Raw genomic sequence first — 25,016 nt, 5'->3', positions numbered from 1 at the left:
ACATTCACACACAAACACACACACACACAGAGACACACTCACACAAACACAGACACACACACTCACACATACACACACAGACACATACACACACACAGACACACACACACACAGACACACACACAGACACACACACACTCACACACAGACACTCACACACACAGACACACACACACTCACACACACACACACTCACACACACAAACACAGATACACACAGACACATACACACACAGACACACACACGGACACACACAGATACACACACACACACAGACACACAGAGACACACACAGACACACAGAGACACACACACATACACACACACAGACACACAGAAACACACACACACACACACACCATCTGTTTGCTAAATAGGTCATGAACCCTAAGGGAGAATCTACTACTGTCATCCTACCAATGGACATTCAATAGAGAATACATTGCATCTATTGCATCTCTCATTGAAAAGGTTCTATTTGCAGTAGACATTGATTAACATAGTGACCCAAGACTGGCCAAGAGATTGCCAGATGCTCAGCCCTAACGGGAACGTATATACTGGACTCCTTCCCAAGACCCAGGGATCATTCTGGAAGACGGGGGCAGAAAGGGTTGCCTAAGGCCTGGAAGGAAATGTTATTCTCTGGATCCAGCAGGGTAGCTACACATACACACTCACAGCAGCTGCAACAGCACATACCAAGATCTGTCCAAGCACAAGCCAGATAAATCCCAGGGTGGAGTATGGAGAGGAGAGTTGGGCTCACAACCCCACCCCAAGTTGTGGGCTATTGGCAACTATGAGCCTCTAGGAAAGAGAGAAACACTTTCCTTGAAGTGTGTAATCCCCAGGTAAACTGCAAACTCAAGTGAAGACCACATATCCAGAAATATTTGGGCAGCACAAATTGGACTTGAAGAGGAAGGAAAAGAAAGAGAAATTGAATGGCTAGGGTGTGAAGTGGGGAAGAGTTGAGGGAGAGATGGATGTGACCAAAATCCATTGATTGAAACTCTTCAAAGAAATGAAAAAAAAAAAATCTTCAAATAAACTCTTTAGGCTGAGTATGGTGGTACGTGCCTTTAATACCAGAGACACAGATCAAGGTGAGTTCAGGACCAGCCTGGTCTACAAAGCAAGTCCAGCACAGCCAGGATTACAAAGAATAACCCTGTCTTGTGAAACCAATCTTTAATAATCAAAACGAAACCAAAAATAAATAAACCACAGCCTGCCTTTGAGAATCTCTGAGCTCAATGAAAGGCTGACACACACACACACACACACACACACACACACTGGCCTGGCCCCTTTATACCATAGGGAGTTTTCTACCCTTATTTTTCCCACTCGGTTATAGTAGTTTTATTATTGTTTCATTTTGCTTTTTGAGACGGGTCTCATTATATACTCCAGACTGTTCTCACACTAACTGTATCGTTTAAGCAACCTGGACTGGGACTCACAATACTCTAGCACTGCTGGGGTTGTAGACATGCTTCACTATGCCTGGTGCCACCTGACACATCCCCGTGGATAAGTTACTATTCTTCTAGCATGGTACTAAAGTTCGTTAGTCCTCCCTCCCTCTCTTCTCCCACCCTCCCTCCCTCCCTCCCTCCCTCCCTCCCTCCCTCCCTCCCTCCCTTCCAATATGTTGCTATAAGCATATACACTCTCCTGTTTGGCATTCACAGAGCAGCCCAGACAGCACCCCTAACACTTTTACCTTTCACCCTGGCCCCGTGAGTGCTGGAAACGAGTCTGAACTCTGAAATCAAAGTGTGGTTGTTATTTGGTGATTTAATGGTCACAATACCCATTCCATAATGCAAACTTAATTTGCATTTTATTGATAATTAGTGTGGCTTGAACATCTTTTCCTGAATTTTTTCACCAAAATTCTTCCTCTTCCATTGTCTGTTTATATCGTCTACCATGTTTACTTAGTTGTATATCTTACTCGTATAAGTTATATTTATATATAATTCTCAGTAACCATCCTTTGTGTGGCTCATTTTTTTCTCCTAAAATATAGCTTACCATTTCAGCTAACACAGTTGTCATAAATGTAATGCCAGCAGACATCCCCAGACATGTTTCTTTTAGGGTTTTTATGTTCCCAGCTCCCATCCATTCTTTCCCACCTTCTTTGACAGTGTCTAGAGTTACAGGGGAAAGACCAGAGTTGCAATGTCACTGAGCCACAAAAACAACCAGCAGTGGACTAACTCTAAAGTTCTTATGGGGGAGGGGAGGTCAGTTTTAAATCAGGAAACTTCACAATGGATGCAAGGATTCACAACAGATTCCCAGCCCTGACCTGTTTCCAAGAAACTGCATCTACTATCGTTGTAACCACCTTTTGCTTGTGCTGACTAAGCTGGATTTCCCTGAGACCTAGGAGTGTGGATTAGAAGCTCTGCAGCGAACAGTGTACCAGCCCTATCTCAAAACTGCATTATCGACACCCTCTCTTCTCTGGGGTTCGCTCCTTTTTGCTGTTTGTTTTTGCCAGAGATTGACCTAGGACCTCATGATGAGGGGTAGACAAGAGCTTTACCGAGCCACCTCCTCAGCCTTGTTCTTCTCATAGCTTCCAGACCTTTCAGGTTTATGCTTAAACCTGCCCATCAAAATGAAGAGCTTAGATGAAATCCCGTGGGCGGGGGCATAAAAAGAAAGTAGATTCTTGGAATCCCTATGGATGGGCAACCTGAGTTTAGGAAGACACTCTCCTGCTAAGCCTTGCCTGGGGCTCAGGCTTGAAGAGCCTGAATTTCTTAGTATTATTTTAAGAAGACGGCATTTTCTTTTTTTGTTTTATTTTATCTTATTTTATTTTATTTTATTTTATTCGGTGCTAGGTATTGAACCCAGGGCTTCCCTTGGGCAGTATTCTTCTCAGGGGTATCATGAGATGTGATTCCATACCTAGCCAATGTCTAATATATACAGCCACATTGTACATATTTCAAACAAAACAAAAAAGCCAAAGGCTTCTTACCCATTATGTCTGCTTCCCTACCGCCCACTCAACCCAGTACTGACCATGGTTCCCTAATGTACCATAGGGTGGGGTTAGTTTGACATGACTTGTTCCAAGTAAATCCACACCTGGCCCTGCTGATCACGCACTTCCTTTCTCTACACGGCTCACCAACTACCTAACAATCACTTTTAAAATATGACCAGAGATATGTAAGCTAATAATCTGTAAAATATCTATAATCTTAGAGACACCACAAATGCAGTGCAATGGTAGAGCTCACCCGCAGCATCCCTGAGGCCCTGGATTCTTTCGTCCCGAGCTGACGTCAGGGGAGAAAAGAAACAAATTTCGGGATGATCTCACTCCCACCTCTGAGTCTATACTTGTCACCTGCTTCAGCCATGAGGACAAGAGCTGCCCTTCTCTCATCTTCTGATCTCTTTTGCTCTACTCTTGTGTGTGTGATTCTCTTGTTCTACATATCCCTTTCCAGGTACCCAGGCTTTATTGGAAAGACTAGTGACCCTGAGAAGGGAGCGGGCAGGCCTTTCTCAGCTCTAGAGTGTAGGTGAAAGTGAAGGGACAATCAATGTTTCTTAATTAAATACGTGACAAAAGGAAAATCGAAACAAGAGTTTAGGAGAAAGTCAAGCTGTTTCCCTACCCTTTTTGTTGTGACTCTAATTCACCCCATATACACAAATAAATAAATAATAAATATAATATGTGCATTTAATATCTATAAATAATAAATACATTCATACACAAAACATTTACATACAAAATACTATGTATATACATACATACATACATACAATAAATACATAAGTAATACCTTAAGCTTGTCTGGAGGTGGAGGTGAGACAACAGGTTAATGCTACCACTGTCTCTATAATTTTTTTTTTATCAAAAAGTTGTCTTTGATTGAATGAATTGTTTTTCAAAATTTCTCTGTCCACTTGGTGGATACAGTATGAAAGACCTATGAACGAACAAGGCCTTCTGATCCCTGAATAGCTTTTTTAAGTTCCCTTGCTGGCTTTCATCCAAATTAGACCCAAAGGCTTGCTAACCCTCGAGCCACATCTTCCTCTGGAGACAGAGCCCCTCAGAGTCTTAAAACGGAACCTCACTTAACTTTCCTTTGGATTTTTTGCTTATTTGTTTTGTTTAGTTTAGTTTTGTTTTGTTTTTCCAGACAGTATTTCTCCATGTAGCCCTGGCTGTCCTGGAACTCAGTATGTAGACCAGGTTGGCCTCGAACTCAGAACCCTGTTCTTAAAAGGTCTACAACAGGGATACTCAAACTCTGTGCACCAGAATTGGTGAGGCCATTTGTTAATCTTTCAGTTGTCTGACCTCATCCCAGAAACGATTGCCCACACGTAGGATGGAACCCAACTGATAAGTTGTCATTATGTTCAGCAATTCCAAGAGATTCTGACCGCTCATCAGAATCTGAGAACCTTGGGTCTAACCAGCCTTCATGTTCACATCTTACTTCTAATAAAATATAACCAGTTCCTTCAAAGTAATTGCTAACACGTTATAATTGCAGTGCAAAGTGATAATTAAAAAACCCGGCTTAGGAGTCAAGCTACTAAATATTTGTCCCCAAATACCCATGGAAAATCGCTTAAAATTGTGCACCAGTGACCTTAATTTGTAAAATGGGGGATGATGACAATTCCTGATTCCACGTCCTAGGTGCCCAGCAGTTCTTAGACATTACCAGTCCAAGGTTCCCACAATTCCTCATCAGAACCAGGCTGATGGTGTACCTGGTTATCCTGAGACCTGAGGCTAATGCGGGGGGGGGGGGGGGGGGCTTTGCGATTGCACGCTAAAGTCTGTGTTCATGCATTTTACTGTGAACTTATCCCATAGCTTTCACCAGGTCCTCACAGGGGTTTCTAACACAGTATTGAACTGTAGGGGCTTGCTTGTTGGACTAGCAACCCTCTAGTTGTTGGAATCGCTGTATGTAAAAACACATGACGTTTTTTGAGAAACGTCCTTGGTTTGTTCTTAAACACATATGTGTGCAGGTGAGGCTTCTTAGAAATGCAGCCTGTCAGCCCCCAGCCCCAGGACCTATAGAATCGAACCTGTGTTTTCAGCCAGATCCCAGGTGATTGCTCTGCACACTTACACTCAAGATGCAGGCATCCAGAAATCCCCCAAACTTCCACAATGGAAAGCTTCACCCTGGAAATGTTATTAAGGAAAAGCCTTAAGCAACTTTCAGCTTATCTTTGAAATTTTATCAAAACCTATTGAGAAATAATGACAATAAGGATGCTTGCTGCGGGCGGCCCTGAAAACTGGGAAATCTTCTAGAATTCCCACCCATTGCACAATCACGTAGCACTTACGGGTTGAAAACAGAAGCCAGGCAAAAAGAGCGACTGATTTTTGTCAAAGGGTTCTCTCTGTCTCTGTCATCGTCCCTCTGTGTCTTTGTCTTGCTCCGTTTCCCTGCAGCTGCATCTTCACCAGTCCTGGGCAGTCAGCTCACTCAAGTAAGACAAAACGCTGGGAATGCCCCGGACTCACATTCAGTCACTCTCCAGTTTATCCATTTCAGGAAGCATGGCGAGTCAGCACCGGTTTGGTTAGTTGAGCACAAGACAGCAGGCGAGTTCAAAGCCATGGCCCAACCACTGTTCTACAGGTATTTAATAGTGCACATCATCTGACATATTTCTTGGTAATTCTCATTCATTGAATCTGGTCATTCTAAAAGTCAGTTGGGGTTATTTTTCTATTTAGGGAGGAAAAAAAACTACCTCCCCAAGACAGTCCATCATATAAAGGCTGAACAAGAGGGAGCAGTAGGGTGTAGGGGAAGCAAGACCCCTTATGTACTGTGGACGGAAATGTAAAGGAGTTTAACCTACAGGGAAATCCGTATGGAGTTTCCTTAAACGCACAAAAGCTAGAAGCACCACATGGCTTAGTTGTACCACGTCTGGGTGTGTGTCAGGAGTCAAAGCCCAAGTACAGCAGAGATACCCACACACCCATGTTTACAGAAGCTCTGCTCACAACAGCCAAGCTGTGCACTCAGCCTGGGGACCTGGGGACCTGGAGAGGAGGAAGGTGTGACATAAATACGCAATCAGGTTTTGTTCAGTCACGAAGAATGAAATGACATCATTTGCAAAAAAAAAAAAAAAAAAAAAAAAAAAAAAAAAAGTAGTGAATGGAACTCAGCAGTGATCATCACGTGAAAGAAAATAAGCCTGACTCAGGAAGAGAAACCGCAGGCTTAGGGTATAGATCGCTACCGGAGTACTTGCCTAGCACATAAACCTAACAGGTCCTAGCCCCCACTTAACATAAACAGATGTCACATATATTCTCTCTCATGCAGGATCTTTTCTTCATGTATTCAGTGAAACAGTCTTACTTTGTATCCTGGCTGGCTAGCAATTCACCAGGCAGACCAGGCTAACCGTGAACTTAGAGTAATCCTCCTGCCTCTGCCTTCCAGATGCTGAGACTATAGATGTAAGCCACTATGCTCAGTTCAAAATCCAAGTTTAAAAAAAATAAAGAAAGGAAGGAAGGAAGGAAGAAAGAAAGAAAGAAAGAAAGAAAGAAAGAAAGAAAGAAAGAAAGAAAGAAAGAAGAGAAAAGAGGCAATTAGCAATTAGTATTATTACTTCCCAGGTGGGGGGGGATACAGAAGGGCCAATATGACCAGCGTATATCACTGTGCATGTATGGGAATGCCACAGTGAAACCCATTATTTCATACAAGTAATATATTCTAGTAAGAATTAACTATTTTTTTTAGAAAGAAGATGGTTGCTTGTGGGCTATGATGCAATTCCTGACGATGCTAATCAGGAGTCCTGGATCTGGGACTTCCTAGCCAAGTCAGTAAGGAGGCTCTCTGCTGCTGAGATGTGCCTGCTTAAGACTTTTGACTGCCCCAGCCAGAGAGCACAAAGAGAGGTGAGGAAACTCAACTCTAGGGAAATCAGTGTGGGTTTCCCCAAACACTAAAAATAGAAGCACCCTATGACTTCCTTGTACCATTCCTGGGTATGGCGCTAGGAGTCAAAGACCACATGCAGTGGAGATGCCTGCACACCCATGTTTACCGCAATTCTGTTCACAATAGCCACACTGTGGAATCAGCCTCCTAATTGGAGGACCCTCTTACAAAGAAGTGTCTTTCCCATTCACATAAAAAAACAAAGGAGGAGGAGTCACTTTGTTTCATTCCCAGGCTTCAAGACTCATTTGGCCCTGAAGTCTTAATGTCCAGCAGAGGCCTTTAACACTTGGAATCTTTTGTTGCATTGAAGCTTCAAATTGTATCAGACTAGGGCCCTTCTTCTCCATCAAAGTACAGACATAGAAAGGATCACCCAGAGTCACACTGCCTTGATAGCTGTGATTGATGGTGAAGGCCAAGGGCACACACAGTAGGTCTGTGTGGAAAGGAAATTATTGATACCAGGAATGTCTACTGCAGAAATAAGGGCCACCATGTTTACCTGTTCTCAGTCACCTTTGTTGACATGGAGATACAATTGATTCTCTTCCACCCTGCCTCATATCGGATACGTGATAGGTTGTCTAAACGTGCTTTGAACTTCCCTCTGAGTCCATCAGTGGCAGAAGAGTGAGAAATTGCAGCAGGCCAAGGGGAAGGGTGGGCATCAGCTTCAGTTTGAGCCTGGAGGCAAAGTTTCTGTATGGGTGGCGCTGTGGATGGAACCCCCCAAGACTCACGCATGTTAGGCAAACACTCCACCACTGAGATGCATCCCCAGCCTGCTGGTAGGGAGCCTCTCTACATTGTCTTTGTATGCCACAGCAGGATTCACTTATGTCTGTGACCCTATTGGAGAAAGCCAGGGTATGTTTATTATGTGTGTCGCAGCTGGATTATGTTAAGAGGGAATGGAAAGTCCTTGGCCTTGCAGAAGAGTAGGATAGTCCCCCGTGACTACAATGTTCTCTCTCACAGAGCAGGCCAGTCTCGCTGCCTTCTGCTGCCCACGGAGAAAAGAATCAGGCCTACGTTTGAGTTTGGCAGCCACAGATGAGTAAGTCAGTTTACTGGTGGTTACTTGCCACAGAAGATGAAAAGATCCTCCCTGCTCAGGGAACTTGATGGAAAAAAAACAAAACCAAAACAACAACAACAACAAAAACAGAAAGAGGAAGAGAAAGAGAAACCCTGTGAGAAAGAGGCAAGGAGGGAGTGTGTGGACTCAGGCGTCAGGTCCTAAGTGCATTCCACCCCTTCCTCCTCTGCACCTTTCCAACAGAGCCCTTTGAACTAGCTAGCAACTTGGGCGCATCTCCACTCGGTGAGAGTCTAACATGGGAGCCCCCATATGCCTACTTTAATAATGAATTACACGTATTTGTGCGTGTTTGTGTATGTCTGCACTTGCACATATGTGCATGTGTGTGTGCCACAGCACAAATGTAGAGATCAGAGGCCACTACGGGGGCGGTGTGTGTGTGTGTGTGTGTGTGTGTGTGTGTGTGTGTGTGTGTGTGTGTGACCTGCATATGGAACCCAGGTGGTCTTTCAGGATTTCAGATGCTTTGCCCACCGAGCCATCTTGCGGGGCCCCCAACCACCTACTTTTTAAAAACACGGCAACATTTGTTACCTATGAAGGCACATTTGTCACATGTAAATTAGAAAGTGTAACAAACATCAAGGGACTCGCCATGCAACCTAATATCTAAAACATCTCCGGCAACGCTGAAGTTACTGAGCCTTCGCCAGTCATGCACACTACTCTTCTGGTTAACCCCAGGGAAGGAGGGGGCACAGGGGGTTGCTATTCTGAATTTTATCCATATCATCTTTCATTCAAAGAGAAAACATTGTGCTTTCACCATATAGCTATCCCTAGCCAATAACTTATATGCATTAATATCTTTTAAGATTTCATTTTTCTCTTTTTTATTATTGGATATTTTCTTCATTTACATTTCAAATGCTATCCCAAAAGTCCCCTATACCCTCCCCCCAGCCCCTGCCCTGCTCCCACTCACTCCTACTTCTTGGCCCTGGCTTTCCCCTGTACTGGGGCATATAAAGTTTGCTAGACCACGGGTGTTCTTTTCCCAATGATGGCCGACTAGGTCATCTTCTGCTACATATGCAGCTAGAGACATGAGTTCTGGTTGTACTGGTTAGTTCATATTGTTGTTCCACCTATAGGGTTGCAGACCCCTTCAGTTCCTTGAGTACTTTCTCTAGCTCCTCCATTGAGGGCCCTGTGTTCCATCCAATAGATGACTGTGAGCATCCACTTCTGTATTTGCCAGGCACTGGCCTAGCCTCACAAGAGACAGCTATATCAGGGTCCTTTCATCAAAATCTTGCTGGTGTATGCAATAGTGTCTGCGTTTGGTGGCTGATTATGGGATGGACCCCTGGGTGGGGCAGTCTCTGGATGGTCCATCCTTTCTTCTTAGCTCTAAATTTTGTCTCTGCAACTCCTTCCATGGACATTTTCTTCCCTATTCTAGGGAGGAATGAAGTATCTACGAGTTGGTCTTCCTTCTTGATTTTCTTGTGTTTTGGAAGTTGTATCTTGGGTATTCTAGGTTTCTGGGCTAATATCCACTTATCAGTGAGTGCATATCAAGTGACTTCTTTTGTGATTGGGTTACCTCACTCCACCTCACACCAGTCAGAATGACTAGGATCAAAAATTCAGGTGACAGCAGATGCTGGCGAGGATGTGGAGAAAGAGGAACACTCCTCCATTGCTGGTGGGGTTGCAAGCTTGTACAACCACTCTGGAAATCAGTCTGGCGGTTCCTCAGAAAACTGGACATAGTACTACCGGAGGATCCAGCAATACCTCTCCTGGGCATATATCCAGAAGAAGTTCCAACTGGTAATAAGGATACATGCTCCACTATGTTCATAGCAGCCTCATTTATAATAGCCAGAAGCAGGAAAGAACCCAGATGCCCCTCAACAGAGGAATGGATACAGAAAATGTAGTACATTTACACAATGGAGTACTACTCAGCTATTAAAAACAATGAATTTATGAAATTCTTGGGCAAATGGATGTATCTGGAGGATACCATCCTGAGTGAGGTAACCCAATCACAAAAGATTTCATTTTTAATTACACATACACGTGTGGGGATATGTGCCCGTCAGTGCAGACCAGAAGAGAGTGTCAGATTTCTTGTGATCTGCTTCATGTATGTGCTAGGAATTGAACCCTGGTCCTCTGGAAGAGCAGCCAATGCTCTTAACCACTGAGCCATCTCTCCAGCCCCTATATGATTTAGTCTTTATAAAAACAATATCTTGATGCTGGGGAGATGGCTCAGTGGAGCACTTGCTTATGGCACAAAAGTGTGAAGTCTTGAGTTCTAATCTCAGGAACCCACAAAAGCTGGATGTAATAGCCCTCACCTATAATACTAGTGCTCCTATGGCAAGGTGAGAGACAGACAGAATTGTTGGAAGCTAAGGGCCAACTAGCTTGATGTATACAATAGCGAACAGCAATAGAGACAGTCACAAACAAGATGGAAACTGAGGACCGACGCCACTCACTATACCACATGTATGTGTGTGCATGCACACACCCCAGAACCATACCACATACAATCATAAGAATTTGCATCTCCATCATTATGCTAAAAGTACATTTTGTGCTGTTGCCTGTGGCAGCATATCAGTCGTTTTGCCTGATGAATGGATTTCTGTTTGTCAAGACACTACCTGGATTTAACCATTCACCTCCCGGTAGGAGTCTAGGTGGCTTCCTGGTTTGTTTTTCAGTTTGGAAAATGTGCACAGGAGCATTACTGTTTATGCACGTAGACAAGAGTGTTTCTAGAGCAACCGAGGGGAGCGGATTGCTAGCCAGCTGTAACAGACCCATAAGGAACTCTGTTCTCTGCCTCTTAATCCTCCATGCCTACATGACTGCTATCTTACATAAGAAGTCCGTGCAGGTGCAATTAGGTGAAGGATCTTGAGAGGGGACATTGGCCTGAATCATCCAGATGGCCCTTAAATTGTAGTTGTAAGTGTGCTTGGTAAGAGGCCAGGGAGCCATGAATCTGAGCTGAAGAAAAGTTTCTCTATGTCAGAGCTTCTCAGCTTTCCTAATGCTGTGACCCTTTAATACAGTTCCTCATGTTGTGTGACCTCCAACCACAAAATTAGTTTCATTGCTACTTTATAACTGTGACTTTACTACTGTTATGAGCAGTAATGTAAATATCTGATACACAGGCTATCTGATATTTGACTCCTAAAGAGGTCACGACCCCATAGATTGAGAACTACTGCCTCATGGTCCGACACAGGGAAGCTGGCTTTCGACTTCGGATTTCCGGATTGATGTTGGAATATATTTATGTTTTATGACACTGAGCCCAGGACTGGAGAGAAAGCTCAGCAAGTGTACTGCTCTTACAGACGACCCGAGTTTGGTTACCAGCAGCCATGATGGATGGCTCACCTGCAACTCCAGCTAAAGGTGATCTGTCCTGAAAGACATTCTCTTCAGGAGCAACTTCTCACATGTGCACAGACCCCAAACACATACACATAATTAAAATAAATCCTTTAAAAAAGGTACTGAGCTGGGCGTGGTGGTGCACGCCTTTAATCCCAGCACTCGGGAGGCAGAGGCAGGCAGATTTCTGAGTTCGAGGCCAGCCTGATCTACAAAGTGAGTTCCTGGACAGTCAGGGCTACACAGAGAAATCCTGTCTCGAAAAACCTAAATAAATAAATAAATAAATAAATAAATAAATAAATAAATAAATACAAAATAAAAAAATACTGAGATTGTAGATAATTCCCTACATTAGCTCTAGGAAAGTGATACAGGTCCATGGAGGCTGGGCTTTATAGGGTAATTAATTCCAAACTAACTACTTCAGTGGACACTGGCAAGCATGTAATCAAGATGTGTCAGTGTGGCAGATGAAACCGTTAGCTCTAGTAGTAGTTCCAGGTTCTTGGGTAGCATGGTGGCAGGTATGCCGGGAAACTGGCTTGGAGGCCATGTTTATGTAGCACTACAAAAGCATCCCTATGGAAGAACGTGGATGGAGAATGCAGATGGCCAATGACTGGCACTCTCCTCAACCTGCATTGCAAGCTTGCCCATGACAACTCAGTCTCTACCTGGAAGTATTGTTCTCTTGCTGTTGAGCTTTTCTAAATATTTTTTTGAGACTATAATATAATCAACCACACCATTTCCCCCTTCCCTTTCCTCTCTCTAAACTCTGCCATGATCTTCTCTTTGTTCTCTTTCAAATTTCTCCGACCTCTTTTTTTTGGATGATTGTTGTGATGTGATATTTTGTGGGGTGTGTGTGTGTGTATGTGTGTGTGTGTGTGTGTGTGTGTGTATGTGTGTGTGTATGTGTGTGAGTGTGTGTGTGTGTGTGTGTATGTGTGTGTGTGTGTGTGTATGTGTGTGTGTGTGTGTGGTGTGTATGGTGTGTGTGGGGGGTGTGTGTGGTGTGTGGTGTGTGGTGTGTGTGGTGTGTGTGTGTGTGTCTGTGTGTGTGAGTGTGGTGTGTGTGTGTGTGTGTGTGTATTCCTAAACACCTAAGTCCAACCTGCTCAGTCATATATATGTTTTCAAGGCTGACCATGTGGTATTGGATAACCAGTTGGTGGCTCTTGCCTGGTGAAGGCTATCTCTCCTGCTCTTGGCCTTCCTTGGTTGCCTGCAGTTCTTTGTGTAGGGTTGAGGCCGCCTGGCTTTTAGACACTCACTTCGGCATGACTATTGGTCATTCAGCTCCGGTTCAGGAAGTCACGGAGGTGAGACTTTATGGGTGTAGCTTCAGACATTCACAGGAGACACAGTGTCACATTGAGCTCACTGCCCCTCTGGCTCTGAACAATAATCTTTCCACTCCCTCTTCTGCAACGTTCCCTGAGGAAGCCTTCAGCTTGGTAGCTGTGTTATAGAAGTATTGACTAGGACTGGGCTGTACAATTCCACATTTTGATTGCCTTGGTATACTTCACGACTCTCCCCTCGTCTAACTTCCAATAGCCCGAAGTCGTTGTTGATGTCACTGATAGTGGCAACCCGTAAGGACCGAAAGCAGGACATGCAGAAAAAGCTGTGTTTCTAAGTTCAGAATGAAGGCATACTCATTTTCCTGTTGCCACTGCTACAAATTGTGACCAAGTTAATGACCAGATGTGTTCTCTTACAGCTGTGTAGGTCAGAAGTCTGTCATGAGTCAAGACACACCACTAAAATCAGGGCGTTGGCAGGACCACGTCCCTTTCTACGTGGTATCAGAAAAAGACAGTTTCTTTGTGTTTTCCAACTTCTAAAGGCTGCTCACATTCCTTGGCTTGTGGCCACATCCTCTATCTTGAGAGACAGCAACTGGCATCTCTTTATGGGTCTTCCATGCCACCTGCCCCTCTGACCACATCAGAAGGTTCTCTCTGAGAACTTTAAAACACACGTGATTTGTAACGTGGATCTGTCAGATATCCTAGAATCATCTCTTTCTTGCAGTTTTAATTTAATCACAAATACAAGGTTCCTTTTATAGTATAAATTAGTGTGTGAAGACTATAGATGCCTGGGAGATATTTTCTTTTTATGACTAGCTAAGAAGGATTGTATAAGGAGGGAAATATTGACATAAATACTGTGTTTATATAGCCGCAAGCACTGGGGACAGAGTGTGTACCAGACAGCTCTCAACCACAGTGACAGTATACCCAAGATGGACAACTGGGGAGGAAAAGAGACTTATTTGGGTTTATGCTTTCTGTCCATGGCTAGTTTGCTCCATTGGCTTCAGTCCTATGATGAGGCAGAAAACAAGCAAAGCTGTTTGCCTCATGCCAGCTAGGAAGCAAGTGAAGGAGAAGGGCCAGGGCGCCAATGCCTCTCTTGAGGACATGTCATGTCTCCCGTGCTGCCGCCGCCGCCTCTTCTCCTTCTGCAGCCTTCCTCACACTGCCCTCTTGTCAATTCCCCTTGCTTCCTCCTCCTCCTCTTCTTCCTTTTGGTTTTCCCAATGGGGTTTCTCTGTGTAGCCCTTGGCTGTTCTGGAACTTGCTCTGTAGACCAGACTGACCTCAGACTGAGAGATCTGCCTGCTACTGCCTCTGGTGTCCTGGGTCTGAGTCACCATCACTTGGCTCTTTTCTTCTACTAATTTTAAGAAGAACATCCCCTCCTTTTGGAAAGGAGATCGGGTCTTACTATGTAATTCTGACTGGCTTGGTGACATGGGAAAGTTGGAGTGTCTTGATCACGATTGAGTCTTTCTCTGGTATCTAGGATCCTGCAGACTCAGTAGTCACCAAAGCTACCCTGAGTCTGGCCTTCAGGTTGTTGTTGGCTTTTAAATGGGAAGAACAAAATTCACTGACCAGTGATGGTGAGTTTTAGAGAAAAGTTTATTATAGATTTATGGGTGGGAGCTTGAGAAGGAGAACTAGGGTAGGGGTGGGGGTGGGTTCCTAGAAATAGGATAGCAAGGGTGGCCTTTTAAAAAGATTTACTGCAGAAACTTCAGTGAGGTAGGAGGCAGGGGTGAGCTTCTACAGGAACAGGGGCGGTAAGGGCCAGTTCATCTTCAGAAAAGATGAGGCTGGTGTAGACTCCGACATGAGCATCGGTGGTGAACACTGGACATCTGGGAGCTATGAGTCAGCACAAAATGGCTGATATCAGATGTCCAGGAGACTGGAAATAAAATATGATGTTGCTGTTATGCAACATTCCTGTCAGACTGCCACTTTTGTGTGGATTTAATATAAAACTGGCCTTGAGGTCCGAGACACCAGCCCTAGTTGGAGCCTTTGCCTTTGTTTCATCAGCCAGCCAGGGTGCCTGTCTTATGCATAGGTAGGTAGGTGCCTGCCTGTCTGTGTGGTGGTCTTTGGCAGAGGTGAATAAAGCTTGTCTTAGCAGCCTGAGACTCCTTGCGTCATTTTCAATCTCCTGACCTTCCTCCTCCCCTAGGATGGACGCTCTGACCTCACAGCTTCTTGTCAATCCAGCTGACTCACTTAGGTAGGTGTCCAGGTGCCTTCCTTACCTTCATTTACATAATGGAGAAGAGCCCTTAGGCAAGGAGATAAGGAGGAGGGAGAGCTGGGACCCTATTCTGGCATTCCTGGCCTCCAGCAAGGTAATTACCAGAACTGCTGCTTGGAGACCCCTGCCCTAACTAACCAGCTTCTATCTTCTATCATCCTTGGAGGTTGCTGTGTAGAGCGGGCTGGCCTCAAGCCCACAGAGAGCCCCCTGTTCTACTTCCCAAGGACTGGGGTTAAAGGTATGACCCACCTTGCCCAGCCCAGCCATGACCTGAGTTTTTCCTACAACGTCTCACTGTGTGAGACCCACTGCCCAAGCCTTCAAACCCTGACATTAGGGCACATTCAAGATCTAGACCATAATGCCATTTAAGCAACCCTCTGGTCCTCAGGAGATCCGTGACTATAAAGGATAACAAGTTAATTTTTGTCAGTTTGAGATAGGGTCTTGCCGTGTAGCCTAGACTAGCCTAGAACTCGTGACCTTCCCGCCCCAGCCTTCCTTCCGGGTATGTGCATTTACGTGCGTGTGTTGCCGTATCCAGCTACCAACAAAAGTTTCATGCATTTGAAATGAAAATCAGTGGGATTCTGTGGTTGGTATTGAGTATCAGCAAGATACCTTCGTATCGCTGCGACTAGATTGTCTTTTCCTTCACCCAGAATAGCTTCGCAGACGCAGCCAAGTTGCATGGGGTGTTGGGGTCGTCCATTCTCACTTCTGCAAAGTTTTCCTCTCTGGGAATATGCTACAGGGTATTTACAGTTTCTTGTTTAGGGGAACGGGAGTAGCTTCCGGGCTTGGGGCTACTGTGTTCTGGTGATCACAAGAACACACTTCTATGATGTACACTGGAATGTCATATCTCAGCATTATGAGGACCGGGTCTGCCCAGCTTCCTTAGACACCAGCACATAGAGTCCAATGTATTCATACTGTGCCATTCCTACCATGAGTACTTTATATTGATATTTTTTCTCTATTACCTGCCTTTTCCACTATGGAATTCCGACAGCTGAGGCCCCTGTGGCTCCGGCTCGCATTTCCCTTACTTGCATAGCACAGGCTACCCCTGAACCCTGCTAGCTCTGCCTCAGCATCCTGTGAGCTGAGATGCTCTCTTCTGAATCATCACCTCTGGCTCATAGCTTTATTTCATAGGCCTGGCTTCCTGGTTTTAAACATCTGATTTAATTCCATGAAGATTTAATTCAGTTCAAGAGAATTGTAGACTGGTGCTGGCGGCCGTAGCTTAGTAGTAAAATGTTTGCCTAATATGTTTGAGGTCGAGGGATTCCTAACGTTATACATCTGTGTGCCAAACAATACAATTTAATAAGCTTGGGGTGGGGAGCTGCTCTCATTCCCTACTTTTTTTTTTTTTTGTAACAGAAATATTCATAGGTAGGGTAAAAAATATCTCCCCTAAATCTAATCAAATGAATTTCTGATAGGTGCTTATTAATAAGTTACTACATACTGTTCACTCCAGCATATACTATGGCCATATAATATGGATTCCAGAAGGCTTCATACCTCTGTTGTCCTATGAGACAGTAACAAGCTTCTATGTACACATGAACATTGATCTCTTTCCCTCCCTCTTCCATTCTCTCTCTCCCTCCCATCTCTCCCTCTCTCTCTCTTTCCCTCTCCCTTTCTTTCCTCCTTTCCAAGGTTCCACACTATAGCTCAGGATGGCCTAGAACTCACTGTGTAGTCCAGGCTAGCCTCAAGCTCACTGTCCTTTTGCATCAGCCTCTCTAGTGCTGCAATCACATGTATGAGCTTCAAAGCCTAGATTGCATTCGACGATTCCCTAAGACACAAACCAGTGGCTCTATTCATGACTTCAGTCCTGCCTGCCCTGTGCTTGCCAGGCCCTCCTGCCTCAAGAGAGACTGGACCTGATTCGGAATCCTCGGGTTGAGTCTCTAACAAGGAAAAGAACTATTAGAAAAGAGGGAATTTAGTGAAGGAAGACAGTGGTGCGGCTGATGGGATAACTGAGATAGGAAGGTTATGTTACATCACCACAAACACAAGGAGCAGCAGGGAGGGAGGGATTTCCAGTTTAGGCTGCAGGGCAGAGGTGACAGCATAAAAACCAGGGGCCACTGGGAGCAAGAGCATGGGCTTGTCAGACAGAAGCAGAAACCTCAATTAACACACTGTTGTAGCCCAGAACCGGGCAGGGCACGAGAAAGGGAGGACACCACACCTTCTCCTATTGCCTTCCAGACACATGACCGGGCCTCTTCTTGGCCAGGTTTCCTGGAAGCGGAGAAGGAAATGGCTTGCAGTGATCAGCATCTCTGCTACAGATCAGGAAAAAGACTGAAGCATGCACCTGAGATAAACCCAGATGGCTTCAGGCCTGTCACGAGCAACACTGCCGGGCACCGCAGGCTTACACGTTCTTTAGTTCACGGAAGCGGAACTCTTTTTTTTTTTGTCTTTTGAGACAGGGTTTCTTTGTATAGCCCTGGCTGTCCTGGAACTCACTTTGTAGACCAGGCTGGCCTTGAACTCAGAAATCCTCCTTCCTCTGCCTCCCGAGTGCTGGGATTAAAGGCGTGCGCCACCACATTTGCATTGACCTACAGAAGGCCCTAACTGCAGTTCCTGAGCCTTTATTTTGAAAAGGATTCTCTGTTATCATTTTTGATTACCCTGGATTTTAGACCATTAGCCTCTCTACATGAAACAAATGATAAAAACACGTGACTGTTTCTGAAAGCAAGTCCTTGATCTAGGGGTAACCTACATTCTTGACTGAGGTGTAATCTAATGCAGCTTAAAGACACACATGTAAATGCTCATTGGTCTGCATGTTAGCTATACGGTTACTTGCCTTCGATGGTATGAAGCCATCGTTTGTCCTGGACCATTATATATTTTAATAACATGATGAGAAAGCAGGCTCCCAAACAATGTGGTCAGACAATGTTTTGGTTTCCTTAGATTAACTGCTTTTTAAGTTTATTTATTTTATTTATTTTTGTAGATGCGAGGACTGACTATATACTAGGTAAGCACTCTATCATTTAGAAATACTCAGTCTTTAAAAAAATGTTTATTTCTTTATTTTAATACAGGTCTCATTAAGTTACGCAGGCTGACTTTGAATTCACTTTTTGGTCCGGGCAGGTCTTGAATTTGTAATCTTCCTGCCTGAGCCTCTGTGTATCTACTGGGATTATAGGCCTAGGCTACCAGACTATGAACCAATGAAATGGTTTATCTAGAACCATTCTCTTGCCCTGGGTGACACCTTCTCTCCTCCTTACTATCTTTATTGGTTGATTGTGATGTTGGGGGTCAAACCCAAGCCCTGGTGCATACTTAACAGTGACTTTATCTCTGAGCTACACTCAGGCCCTGTCACATGACAATATGATTTAGTTCCTTCACCCAACCCCCAGTGGAGCGAATCGAACCCAGGACTTCAAGCATGCTCTACCACTGAACTGTGTCTCCAGCCCATGACATGATCATTTTTTAAAACAAGATTTTCAAAAAGGCCAGGCAAGGTGGTCTTTGTATAGTACATCCATAGTTGTAGCATTCCAAAGGTTGAGGCAGATTCAAGATCATTCACAAATTCAAGTTCATCCTGGCCTTTGTAATGAGACCTTGTCTCAAAAAGAAGAAAAAGAAAACTTCACAGAAGTATACAACCTGTGTTGTCTGCCATCAGGAGATAATGTTGTGTTGTTTTGGAGGCACAGGTTCTCACATAGCCCAGGCTAGCCTTGAATTCACTGCATAGCTGAGGATAACTTTGAATTCTCAATTCTCCTACCTCTACTGTGGGTCACATGACCAGTCCAGGATATCATTTTTCACCTTTGAAATATTGGTTTATTTTCTTTGCAAAATTACGGAACCTTTTGCCTCCCTTTATAAACATAATGCAGTTTTCCCACAAAAATCACTTACATATCTTTTTCTCCTTGATCAAGATATTCTAGAAACACATCAAATTCCACCCAAGATGTGGTTAAGGCCAGCTGCTAGTGGTGAAAACAGTGAGAGACTATTGTCTCCCATACAGTGTTGGTCATATTTATATGACTCAGCATGAGTCCTTGTCCCTTAGAGGGAGACCATGTAACTATTAAATTGAATCTGCAATATTATTGTGGTACCATTAAATCATATAATATTTCATGGAACTAGTGGGAGGACACAATTAAATATGATGTAACCATCACACTCACGTGAAAACATGCACGCTCACATATTAGATCTAGTAGCTCTGCTTCCCAGACAGGCATGCAAAGACAAATACATCAGATGTCTATTGCACCATTCATAGCTGCAAAAAACTAGAAATAGCAACTCCCAGTAGGGCTTACACTTTAAAAGGTATAGTATCTTCATTCCATGAAATGCTGGGTAGTCATTTTGAAAGCAGAATCATTACACATAGGTGAACTTGAAAGGATATCTGGTTCTGTTGTCATAGTGTGAATAAAAGAAATTATAGAATAGAGTATATAATATAAGCCACTTGGTAGAAAATCAAGTAAGTGTATCTAATATGTAATAGGAATATAACTGACACAGATACTTCTATCAAGATAATGAATGCAACTGATTAACATAGGTAAAACTGCCTCAATAATTATCTCCAGGATTCAGATTCTAGGAGATGTTTATCCTTTATTCATTTCTGTGTGTGAATTGTTTATAGTGATCATGCTGGCTTAACACACATTATAACATAACATAATTCATAATGAACATGATTATAACATACTAACTTATCAGCACAGAAAAAATAGCTAAAGAGAAATACACTAATGTATGATTCCAATAGTTGTTTCTCCATCAGGGAATTGTGAAAGTTTTAAAAAAATTACTATTGCTTCAACAAACTAGGCTCTGTGTGGGTATCATACTTTGTACCCAAAAAAGGAGACAAAGCAGGCGAGAAGGGCAGGAGTGTTTAGGGGTGACTTACATACCTAAGCATGGTCTGGATGGTTCTCAGATCACCTTCGATTTTCTCCTGGGGTGTTGGCAGGATCTAGCTTCACGCTTTCTAATCACCAGTAAAAAATTTCAGAGCGCAGGAAACAGAATGGGGAGGCTCAGGAAGCTTTAAAAGGCCAAATGACTGGGGGAAAAGTTTCAAGGCTCGGAAGGCAAATGCATAAGATGCTTTCACTGGGGATTTCCACAGAATGTGTGGTCACTACGGTGCTATTCATACACACCACCGACACTGAAAATTCTTCTTAGGGATACTCACTCCTAAGGGAGCAGTTTCTCCATTGGTTTGTAAGAAGTGTCAGCACGTGGGACCGACTCCAGGCCAGAGCCCGTCGGGAGCGTTAGAGTCTCAGGCTCGTGTGTTCTCATCCCCACGGTATCAGCTCACTTCGTAGAAGTTCTCACGGCTTAGTTTTTCTCAGAAATGTAGACCATTCCCATGCCAAACAAACAAACAAACAAACAAACAAATAAATAAATAAATAAATAAATGTGGGCATTGGTTCTCCACCTCAGGGATTGTTTCCTGATAAATTGTCTTGTGGGCAGACTTTAGTGTGCCCAGCAAATATTTGCTGTAGGTTTGTGATGCCCCAGGACTTGAACTGCACAGATCACAATGAGTTAAAGTGAACCACTTCTTGCAGGCCCTCTGTTTCCTCGCACTTATGGCCTCCCCTTGGATTTCCCTTCTAATTCAGGAAGAATTGGCACTAGAACCAAAAGGGCTGCTGTGTCAATAACCCACACACCAGCAGGTGGGGTTTCCTTTGCAAAAAGCAGAAAGAAAGAAAAAAAAATCAGATTTATGATGATATCTGCGCTCGAGTCACCGAGTAGCCCTATCATTCCCCATGGGGTTTTGCTGATGGAAACCATCTTATTGATGGAAAATCACCGGATTGCTTCAGCTCCCCGCCGTTGAATTAGTAATTGGGATGCCTCAAGGCTTCGTGGCAAGGGTTGCAGCCGGCATAAATAACGTTGCTTTGGGACCTCGAACCTTTCCAAGGACCAAAGCTAGGAAAAGAAAGAAGAGTTGGTTCAAATGGCACAAAGACAAAAATATTATTTAAGTCTGTGACAGTTTTTAGTCTCATCCATGCATGTACAATTTTTTTTTTAAACAAAAAAATCTATTCAGCACTTGGGCACAAAGTACACGTCGTACCCAGGAAGTTCAAATGTCGATTATCATTATTAATATCCTTGGTTTCCTTGCTTGGTCATTGCCAAATAAAACAACCCATTAAGTAAAAGCTGATGCAGGAAAAGGGGCCGGGAGCAAAGCTGTCCCAGACAGAAACGGGTGGCTCAGCTTTTCCGTCTTCCCTAGAGAGGTTTTTCCAGTGACTAGAACCCAAGTTTGGATGGAGAAGGCTTCTACGGTGTGTCGTGCTCAAAACTGTTTTCTGACAGCCAAAGGGATCATCTAGATGTCCTTGGATGTGATTGAGACAGAAACAAGCAGTTCTGGGAAAAAAAAAAAAAAAGAAAGAAAAAGAAAGAGTCCTCCCCACCCCCATCCCACCCCCGAGGGGGGCAGGGATGATGCTACCAACGCGGTCCTGTTTGGGCTCTGGCAAGCCTCCGTGTGGGATCAGGTGTGGTTTCGTGCTGTTTTCTCTGGGGGCTTTTTTTTTTTTTTTTTTTTTTTTTTCACAGAGTCGTCCTATCTTTGGAGACAGTTTTCAGTCAGTTCTGAGACAGGAGGCTGGAGCAGGGATGCTTCAGTCTCCTAGGTATGCAGTTTTCAGCTAAAGTGGCCAAAGGAATGTTCCAACCAGGCATTTCCACCAATGAGGCAAGCTGAGGGATCCTTGTTATTTTTCGGAACTTCACAGAATGTGGAAGGAAGAAATGAGTATGCATATTCTCTCTCTCTCTCTCTCTCTCTCTCTCTCTCTCTCTCTCTCTCTCTCTCTCTCTCTCTCTCTCTCTGCCAGGGATCAAATTTTAAGCTTGTACATGCTAGGCAAGCACTGCGCTACTGAGCCACATCCCCACACACCTTTTCTTTTAATCACAAAACAGGAGCAAGACTGCAGCTGACACAATCTGACTCCCGCCCCACCCCTCAAGAACCAAAGCCTTTCAAAATCTCTGGACTGGTTTAGAGAAGGGGTGTTTATATTGGGACCTGTACATTAATCGACTGTGTGTGTGTGTGTGCTACATTGGGACCTGTACATTAGTCGACTCTGTCCTGTGGCCCCACCTTTAGGGAGGTGGGAAGAGCAAATCATTCTATTTGTGGTCTGGAATAACTTAACACTCCAAGGAAGCAGGCTTCAGTTCAACAAATGTACAAATCGGAAGGAGGCTTACAGCGAGCCCAGGAGTGCCCTTGACATTCAAAACACGCACAACCTCCTACCAGATGGTAATTCTACCCCCACTGCCCGGCCTCTGCAAGTTCTGGGCAGTGTCAGAAGTCAGCCTGTGGACCTCAAAACCAAAGAGGATCTTATTTCTTGGAGATAAGCCTGAGACCTAGTTGTACAGGGTTGGTCTCAATTTTCTCCCTTGGCCACAGCAGTTGTTTAAATACATAACAAAAGAGGGCGTGGCTTGAAGTCTTACTTTTGTTGGCTTCGTGCCAGGGTGATTTAGCATTTATCCTGGTGACTGGCTTCCATGTTGAATGCTTTGTAAATGAGTCTGCTGGTCACTTCACTGGAATGTACTCTGGATTCTCTTTGTAATTGTAAAATATTAGCATTTAAAAGGGAGGTTGAGCCAGCGTGTGTGTGAGTTGACTCTCAGGAAATCTTAGGGCCACTGCCAAGGTATCAACAGGATTAGAGATGACAAAATTTTTCTCCCTATGGCAGATGAGTTAGAGTACCTTTCATGCATGTGTGTATATACTTGAGACAGAGTTTTGATATTATGTAGCTCTGGCTGTCCTACAACTCACTATGTAGATCAAGCTGGACTCCAACTCACAGAAATCCAACTCCCTCTGCCTAAGTTCCAGAACTAATGATGTTGCACATTTTAGGAAAATTTAAGAGTCAGAGTACATGCACATAAACATACTACATACATATATGAACACAGACACATACACACACACTGAAAGAAAGAATCTAGATTATTCCAGTAAAATTGATGTATCATCATCATTAGTATCAGTATTTCTATTATTTAACACAGGTCTCATGTAGCCCAGGCTGGCCTTTAACTCCCTACATAGCCAAGGATAGCCTTGAACTTTTGATTCTCATGTCTCCCTGGGATTATGGGTATGTGCCACCACACCTGTTGCATGCAGAGCTAGGGATTGAATCCATGACTTCACGTGTGCTGGGCAAATATTCTCCCAATTGAGCTACAAAAACGAAAGTCAAATTGTACAGTCACTTTAGTCAGCATTTAGCAATTCCCTTCATCTTCACTCATGTTCTGTTGCTGTGACAGAACAGCAACACCAAGGCAACTTTTAAAGGAAAGTCTATGACATCACGGTGAGGGGGATTGTGGGGGGCATGTGGTGGGGGCATGGTTGTAGCCTGAGCAGTAGCCAAGAGCTTACATCCTGATCTGAGGATGAGGAGGGGAGGACCAGGCCTAGTGTGAACTTTTGAAACCTCAAGATCCACCCCAGTGACACATACTCCTGTAAGGCCTCTGCTCCTAGTTTTTAACAAACAGTCTAACAACTAGAACTAAAAATTCAAATATACGAGACTATGGGGACCATTCTCATTCAAACCACCACACCCTTCAAGGCTAAATATACTCTTACCACACAATCCAGCAATTATGCCCCTAGGTAAATACCTAGGAGTGAGCCTAAGTGGTGCCTGGGATCAAACCCAGGGCCTTCTATACATGCAAGGCAGACAGTCTTACATTGGGCTACATTCTCTCCCTGTTTACCTAAAAGAGATAAAAATCCATCTCCATAGAAAACCCTGCACGTGTAAGTCAATGGTAACTCTAAGAGAGGCAAAAATTACATGTAACTAACATCTCTCTTGATAGTTAAATGGCTAAACTGACATCTATATGTGCAAACAATGAAATAAAATTCAACCTGAAAATGAAACAAACTACAGAGGCATATGCAGACGTAGAAGAGTTATGTATTTACTTTTGCAGAGATGGGAATCAAACCCAGAGCTGCAAACACACTAGGCAAGGGCTCCTTCAGCAAGCTACATCCCCAGACGGAAGATTCGTAGACGCGTATTGCCCAGTGAAAGAAGCCCATTTAAGAAGACTACATAGTTCTACTTCGGCTCTGTGACATCATAGAAAAGGCAAACTATAATGACAAGAAAATAAAGCTCAGTGGTTGCCAGGATTCAGGGTGGAGATGATAGCTCATGAATCATAGATTCTTCAGGCCAGTGGAACCACTCTACACAATGCCACTGTGTGTTTTGTTAACATCATGAAACTCTACAGTATAAAGAATGGTCTTGGCTGGGGAAATCGCTTAGCAAGCAGGTAAATGTACCTGCCACCAATTTCAACCGCCTGAGTTTTATCCTGAATCCTACAAGGAAAGGAGAAAAACAACTCCTGAGAATAATGCTTCGATTTCCACATGCTCACAGGGTCACATGTGCTCCTATTGGCACAAGTGTGCATGCACACAGAGAGCCAATAAATACGTTTATTAACCAGTATTAACAGAGATGTACCAATATTGGTTCATCAATGATAAGACTAAAATAAGATATGATCAGGAAAACTGAGGGAACAAAGAGGAGAAAGAAGGAAAGCAGGAGCAATTAATACTATGTGTTCACTGTGTTAGCAAACCTAAAATTTCTAAGAAGTGAATAGTGTCTATTCAATTTAAAAGTTTGGCTAATGTCCTACAGAATAATACGAATCTTTGGAATTTCCTTTTCCATCCACTAAGAATTACCCACATGTATTCTAGGACATAATTTACATATCCACCCGGTCACATATGTCTAACTTTATGGGG

The 25,016-nt window shown here is 43.8% G+C and overlaps 1 long non-coding RNA gene across 1 annotated transcript in view; it reads right to left on the bottom strand.

The window, feature by feature from the left end:
- Nucleotides 1-24,733, bottom strand: part of Gm41067 — a 30,733-nt gene extending 6,000 nt beyond the window's left edge. The window contains exons 1-2 of the long non-coding RNA XR_873969.2: nucleotides 23,333-24,733; nucleotides 20,041-21,088 (exon numbers count right to left, since the gene is read on the bottom strand). This is a non-coding gene — a long non-coding RNA (predicted gene, 41067). The remainder of the gene's footprint in view (nucleotides 1-20,040; nucleotides 21,089-23,332) is intronic.
- Nucleotides 24,734-25,016: the final 283 nt, after the last annotated feature.

This window comes from Mus musculus, chromosome 13, assembly GCF_000001635.26.
Source record: "Mus musculus strain C57BL/6J chromosome 13, GRCm38.p6 C57BL/6J".
NCBI lineage: Eukaryota > Metazoa > Chordata > Mammalia > Rodentia > Muridae > Mus > Mus musculus.
Note: the sequence above shows the minus strand (reverse complement) of the source record. Positions and strands in the feature narration are given on the sequence as shown.